The sequence below is a fragment of the Strongylocentrotus purpuratus genome, unplaced genomic scaffold, assembly GCF_000002235.5.
Source record: "Strongylocentrotus purpuratus isolate Spur 01 unplaced genomic scaffold, Spur_5.0 spur5_contig_172, whole genome shotgun sequence".
Lineage (NCBI taxonomy): Eukaryota > Metazoa > Echinodermata > Echinoidea > Camarodonta > Strongylocentrotidae > Strongylocentrotus > Strongylocentrotus purpuratus.
The window spans coordinates 280-7882 of record NW_022144818.1 but is presented as its reverse complement, the minus strand read 5'-3'; the positions used below and the strand labels follow the sequence as shown (position 1 = coordinate 7882).

Sequence of the window (7603 nt, the reverse complement as noted above, 5' to 3'; positions counted from 1 at the left end):
AAACACGGTAGTGCAATAACATAGCAAACAGGGCCCCATCACCAAAAAAGTCCAGTGGGTAATACGAAAGGTTTTCATGTCACTTTCTGAACACATAAATGCTTAGTTGAATGATACAGTTTTTTCTGCAAAGGTAGTTTGAGAGCATGCATATTGATTTCACATGCTTCAAATTCTAATCACCAATTAATTAATTCTAAGACTATTGAATACAGCGGAAGCTGTTAAAATTAAGCACACAGGAGTGTATAGCAGTTAAAATCATTGCAAAGAGATGTTTCGATTGACAATTCTGAACATGCAAAACATGAAAATGTGTTTGTTGCACACAAACTGTTACCACCATTGCGACTGGACTTTTTGTATGAATAGAAACAGAAAGAACAGCAACAATGTACTACCTGCAGTAAGCTTTTTGCAGAATTCGTTCTTTTCACACTCCGCTATTGGGCATGCAGAGCCTCGATCTGGCAACTTTACACAATAAAAATAGCCGGTTCAGTGATCTGAACCTCGACACGGGAATCACTGAACCGGCTATATTTATTGGGAGTCAGGTTGGCGTAGCGGTACTTTCCTCGCCTTCCACCGCTGTGACCGGGTTCGAATCCTGCCTGGGCAATATGTGGATTGGGTTTTCAGTCCCTGCATGATTCCGTGGGTTTTCCTCAGAATATTCTTCTGGGCTTTTCCTCCCACCTCTAAAACTGTAATTTTTTTTCTCACTCACTTCTCTCTACAGGTTTCTTCAGGCTTTCGAGCTTACAGTGCCTAGGGCGCTATTTGGGGAATCCTTGGTTTCAGTACCACAAGTAATAAATAAATAAAAAATATTGTGTAAAGTTGCCAGATCGAGGCTCTACATGTCCATGGTGGAAGTGTGAAAAGAGCGAATTCCCAAACTATGTGTATTGGCTCTGTGCACAAGTACCCCCTCAACGGTAAGAAAGGGAGCGTTGGGGGAGACCACTGATCTCTATATAAAGACTGGATAGCTAATAAAGAGCCACACAATGAATGAATTTGACGCCATATTGGTGAGACCGGCTGGTGATCTACAAAGGACAAGTTGCCGTTTTTATAGACAGCATGATTTCTTTTGTAACGTCGCGGTTCACTTGACTTATATTTTGACACCACCACTGACCAAGTTTAACAATTTTTCTAACGTTGTGGTTACTAAAATGCTGCAAATATCACTTTTTCGGCATTTGAAATAATAATCACTACGGAAATGTGTCCCTTTTAGAACATCATAATATGTGTACGTGACCAAAATGCGCGTCAACTGTTGATACAACGCGCGCGTATTTTACACGTAGAACGTTCGTATTATACGCGGCCATCTTCGTGAGACCGGGGGCGAATTGGTCAATATGCAAAGTCTACTGTGTGAATGTTGTATGCATATCCGCTATCCAGTCTTTATATAGAGATCAGTGGGGGAGACCACTGGGAAAGACATTTAAATGCATTGCCTACGACACACGACACTCACACGAAGACATTACGGCTCAGTGCACACGTAGAATAAAATTAGCCGTGCTTTGATGTCTGTGGAGGAAACAGCATGCGCACACATTGTTGTCCCTTCCACTTGGACTCTTGAAAGAGATCACAAGCGCCCTCTCTTGTTTGCGCACGGAGCCCATTATACATGGCACTTGATGCCCTTCCAAAGTTAGTACAAAAAGAATGTGATATTGGTTTCCTGCTGAGTGGAGTAAGTTCAAAGATTCAGAAACACTCAAATTAAAAAAAAAGCCCAAGGAGTTACGGTTAAAAGATTCTGGAAGAAGCTGGGTTAGTATCCCACTTGAGATGTCGGGGAACGAGGGGGAAAGGCATATATTAAATATCATCTTTTTCGTTATCATGATAGCTCGTGTTACTTACTCCAGCTTCCTCCGCTTGGTAATGGTCTTTTTGTCTTGAACAATGCGCTGATTTCCTCAAAGCTCTTATTCTTGGTCTCCGGCACAAAAAGAAGGTGAAGACGAAGAAGATGACCAGAAGAACGATGAAGATGATGAAGACGTAGTTCTGCAGGGCTTTCTGTAAAAGAAATTAACGGTCACCAGCGAAAAATGCCAAATACCAATTTAACCAGATTAGACTCAACTTAAGTTCCCAAATTAAGATTCCTGAAAAATATTATTTGGAAAAATAATAAATTATTAATCATCTTAGATTGTCCAGAGACTACATCGTCACTGTTTTGACGAAGTGACGCATCTGTGCAGGCAGATGCACAACAGAGTTTTGAGAAAATTGCATTTGAAGTTGGTGGATTTTTCAATTAGCATTTTTGTGTACATTTCTCCCCCAGAATTGAGAAATACATGTATATAACTGAGACTATTCAGAGTTAAATAGCCAAAAACAATTTCCGTTCATAATTATAAGATATTAATGACTAAAGATATGTGTCACTTTGTCAACACGGACAATCTACTTCTTCACAAAAATGAGGCATATGTTTGTACACAGCGTGCGCGTATATAAAATGTATACATTTTAGAACGCAGATTCGTCACTTCGTCAAAAACGCAAACCGTGGAGGCTTTATATTTCAAAATATAGCACACGTGTAAAATCAAAGTGACAAATAGAGATTCGTCACTTCGTCAGAACGAAAACTCAGTGTGTAGCATTTTCAATACTTTGTGTAATTAGAGTACTTAACGAACGATGGAATGTTTTGTCTCAGAATTTGGTTATCATGTACGTAGAGGACATCATAAAATGTTAGAATATCAAAAAATCTCAGATTCCAGAAAATCTTGGTTTTGGATGGATTCGTCACTACGTCAAAACAGTGACGACATGTATACTTTCCCCAGCATGCCAACTGTGTGTTACCTGTAGGATTGGGAAGAGCAGTCCCACAGCAAAGTGGCGGTCCAGTTGACGCAGAACGCGATGCTGATGGCAGCTGGCCTGGGGCCCTGGAGAACAGCTCGGCGACAATCAGCCAAGGTATGGAACCTGTTGGGAAAATGAATCAAGTAAATGGCCGTTGGGTTTGACCAGTGCGAGAGAAGCTGATCCGATCCCAATTTCATGGCTCTGCTTAAAGTTGCTTTCCCTGTAGTCTTTAACAATTTTTTTTTTTTTCTCTTTTAACACATTTTCAACTTGAAATTTTAGTCAGGTTGGCGTAGCAGTACTTTCCTCGCCTTCCACCGCTGTGACCCGGGTTCGATTCCTGCCTGGGCCAATTACGTGGATTGGGTTTTCAGCCTCTACTTGATTCCGTGGGCTTTACCCAGAATATTCTTCTGGTGTTTTCTTCCCACATCTAAAACTGTATTTCTTCACACTGTCTTCTCTTTTCAGGGTCCCATGGGAGACCAGTGGATTCCACTGAATGGGCTACCCAGTTAAAGTAATAAATAAATAAATAAACATTCCAACTTCAAAACCTAATTTCCCCCCCCCCCCCCATTTTTTTGGAAGTCTGCAAAACTCTGAAAAAAAGGTTTTGTTTTGGGGACAAACAGATTCTTTTTTGCAAGCAGACTGGCTCCCAGCCCCTACATTATTAATGCTGATCATGGGGAGAAACCAGCTGACCTACCCCATGAGAACAGAATTATTTGTCTTGCAGCAAACAATACCAACATTTTAAATCAATAATTCAATAACTAAACGATTTAAATAAATAAATCAAAAATTAATAAACAAAAACCAGGATAAACACTGGAAAAGAAATACATTTGTGACAATTCATTGGAAAGCTTGACATTTCTGAAGCTGGACAGGTCGTGAATGGCTTGTGATGATACAACTGCAGGAGTTGGTCACCTTAACCTCAACTTTCTGACCCTCAAAGACCTCAGAATACGCCCGGTATTTGGAGAGTCATGGCCTAGCACTTAAGAGCACTGGACTCATGCTCTGGTGTTTCAGAGGCAACAGTTGCGTGGGTCTGAGCCCGGGTCTGGATACTTGTGCCCTTGAGCAATTGCAAGGCACTTAACCATTATTGCTGTGTCCTTCAGATGGGACCCGTAGGTCTCGTGTGTTGTGTAATGCAATGCACGCAAAAGAACCCAGTGACACTTATCGCTAAGAGAAGGGTTTGCCCCGGTGTTTCTGGCCTCCTGTTAAAATTCCCACACGAGTATTTAGGAGAAGAACAACCAAGAACCAAGAACCAAGAACCAAGATTTTCTGCCAAAAGAAAGTGTCCTATACTGGCAGCAGAATTACAAGTTTTACCTGACGGAGAAAGTCATGAAGCAGCTATTATCTTTACAAGGCCAAAGCAAAAGAGAAGACTACAACAAACATAATTTTCATTTTACCTGGCCCTATGGCAAATCCTAACGTGAAGAACATAACACAGACAACGCTGATGTAGGACGCAGGAGCCCAGGTTTCCTTCAGGAGTAAAATGACACGAACAAACAAAAACAAATTATAATATATGACCATACATAAAAATATTATGTTCTCAGACATGGCTCAACTGAATGTTTGAGTACTTCATTTTTCAAAGGTGACAAAACTTGGGGGGGGCAGGTGGGTGTAATCGAAAGCTGTTGAAAGGTTTCAGAAATATCGGGAAATCAACTTCTCAGTGTTAGTTGCTCCTTTGCGTCATTGATTTTGGCACTGTGGCTGGCTAATTTTATTGCAAGGCCTGTTCAACTCAATTGAACTGAAGAACAACACCACCTCTCCCCACCCCCACCCCATGCAAAAAATACACAGCTAAACCAAAAATGGCAATTGAAGGATCTGTCTATCACTTTGGATCTATCAAATATTTCAGATTTGTTCATCTATGTTTTTTAACACAAGAGAGTATGGATGGGCAGGAAAGGAAGGGGTGCGCTAAGTAGATTTTTTTTTGGGGGGGGGGGGGGAGGGAGCATACCTTAACAAAAAGAAAGATTGTAAGTAAGCGGCTGACACTGCCATGATGCCCAGACCAACGAGGTGCAACAAGCGACGACCGCTGCGATCCATTAGGGGTACCTGGATGATAGAGGGCGACAAAACGCTCAACGTCAAGTCAAAGTTTATTGCATTTGCATGTGATAGTGGTCAGTGTTAGTGGTAATGTTACACACCAACTGTACCATCGATCCCAACATAAGTTGGGAAGTGTTCAAGTTGGACCGGCCCAACTATGATTGACTTGTACGTACGGCATGGCTTGCAAATTAGTACTGCCTTGAAGGTGCAACGAGTGAGGGTGGAGTATACGCATCCAAACTATAGTTGGAACACTTTAGTTGAGATATTCAAACTTAAGTTAAAGGTAATATGCAAAAGGCCTTGGGGAGTAGTGGATTTTCCTACTCGAGTTCTCGCAGAGAAATTATTCGCGACTAGTCAAGTACTCTTGAGTAGTTTACTAAATTCCCATAAAAACATAAAAAAATGGCATAAACATTACTATTAGTCCAAAAAAAAAAAGTCTCCGGTTCTGGTATAGAGCTTGCCAAAAAAGTGGTGCGGCGACGCGTTTTTTTTTATTTTACCTGTCTTTTTGCTTCAAATGTCGGCTGATGACTGCAAATGGTGCCTGACTAAACTTTGTGCAAATATATGAGTCCGGAGAGGCCACATAAAGCTTATTCTCAATCATAACCCCATCTAAAACACGTTAAAATTGTGCAGCAGCAGGATTCCAGTCAAACCAGTGAGTTTGGCGGTTTGAGACATCATCTTTTATTGAGAAAAAAACTCTTTCATTTTGCCGATGCGCATGGCTACGGCGACGCGCGCGCATACCAGAAACCGGAGACTTTTTTGTTTGCCTTAAAGAAGGAAGCTACTACGAATAATGAGCGCGGAAGACACACCAAATTCTTCAGCACTGAGATATCCTTACTATGCAGAATGTTTGCTCATTTAATTTGATTATTTTTGCAGGATTGAGGCAGTGGTCACCCCTTTAAGGACCACAATCAAAGAATAATGGAGGATTTTACAGGATTGAGGCTGTATGCAATTTTCACATGGAGGCAGTTGGAGGACTTTGCAGGATTAAATTTGCATCCTAGCAAACATGTCTAGGGAGTTACTGTTAAGAGAAAACAAAACTTGAACTTGTTGAAGAGCACTAGTGATGCAAATTTAATTTTGCGATTTGGAAGTCCCTAACACAAAGATCTGATTGAATGAGTTATAGATTTAAACTGGTTCAGACGACAATACTTACACTGACTATAGTCATGATGACCATGACAGCCCCTGTACTCAGGGTGGCGTATTTTGCGTTGTCTTCAGACACGCCGGCAGCGACAAAAATCAGCGACGAGTAGTAAAGTACCTGCACAATGATTAAACAAACAAAAAATTACTGATGAACTAATAGCAGAAGTTGAGGTGGGAAAACATAATGACCGAATAAGCTTAATTCAGATGTACGAAGCAGCTTACTAATTTCTGTACGAAGCAGTTCATCTCTCTGTGCTTTTGCAGAGAGAGATTTGATTGGTAGCCAAATTATAGCAAGCTAAAATGGCAAGTGGTGATCTTGCCTGTCACTAGTTCAAAGATTGTTCATCAAAATAAAAAAAAATATATGCAACAAAACGTTGCCAGCCTCTACGTTTCTTAATGTTTATTGCAGATTTTGATTTACCAAACACCTTTTGGAGCACTATTTTCTGCTAAGCTTGGGCCCACTGGCCAGTTTCATGAAGCTCTTAACAAATGATTTTCCGCAAACAAAGTAAAAATAAACTCCTGGCTTACCGCAGTGATGCCAGACAGTTGCTGCGACAACTGCATGATGACGCTGATGAAGAGCGGCCGGCGCAGTGAGCTGCGCTTGAAGAGCTGCAAGACGCTGATGCGTTCCTCCTTCTGCTCCTCCGCGTGCTCTCGCCGCATCTCGGCAATCTCGTCCGTGATCTGGGTGTCGCGTCGCAGCCACACCAAGGCTGTATGATTTCGACAAAGAAAGACAGAGAGAGAGCGATATGGTTTGAAAAGAAAGCTGTTTAAATAATTTCATTTATATATTAGGGCTGTCTCAAATAAACTGAAAAATTGTATATTCGATCATCAACTAGGCCAAGTTCGGGCAAGGACCATTAGTCGACTAGTGGTTGATTTGTGACGTACCTTACGCCTGCACACTGATAGCAACGTGCGAATGTCTTTAGTCAAACGCTGGTCAAATGTCATCGCAAAACTTCTGGATCCTGGGCTCTCTGCTAGCATTATGAATGCGCGCGGCTATTGGTTACCAGCGAAGCAACCGACCCCAGTAGGCTGGTTCCAAATAGTCGACTAGCGTAGTCAACCACCGTCGACTAGACAGAGTTCGGGCAAACGTTAGTTAACCATTGGTCAACTATAGTCCTTGCGCGAACTTGGCCCTAATCTACGAATAGCTTTTTGCCCGTTTGAATATTCAAAAACACATACACACATGACGTGATGTTATTTATCATAAAGCTGCTGCCCATTATTGTCAGCTGTCACTTTTTTTGTCCACGGTAACGTTTGTGTAGAAGGTGGTTCGTTGTTCCCATCCTTTTAGCTGGTTAAAACCCTTTCAGATTATAAAATATTTATTTCAAAAACACTCCAGCGCCCCATACGATCGCCGCACTACATTATATTGGGCAATTTC

At 41.5% G+C, this 7603-nt stretch overlaps 1 pseudogene; it reads right to left on the bottom strand.

The window, feature by feature from the left end:
- Window positions 1-476: 476 nt before the first annotated feature.
- LOC115921665 lies at window positions 477-6905 on the bottom strand (annotated as a pseudogene).
- Window positions 6906-7603: the final 698 nt, after the last annotated feature.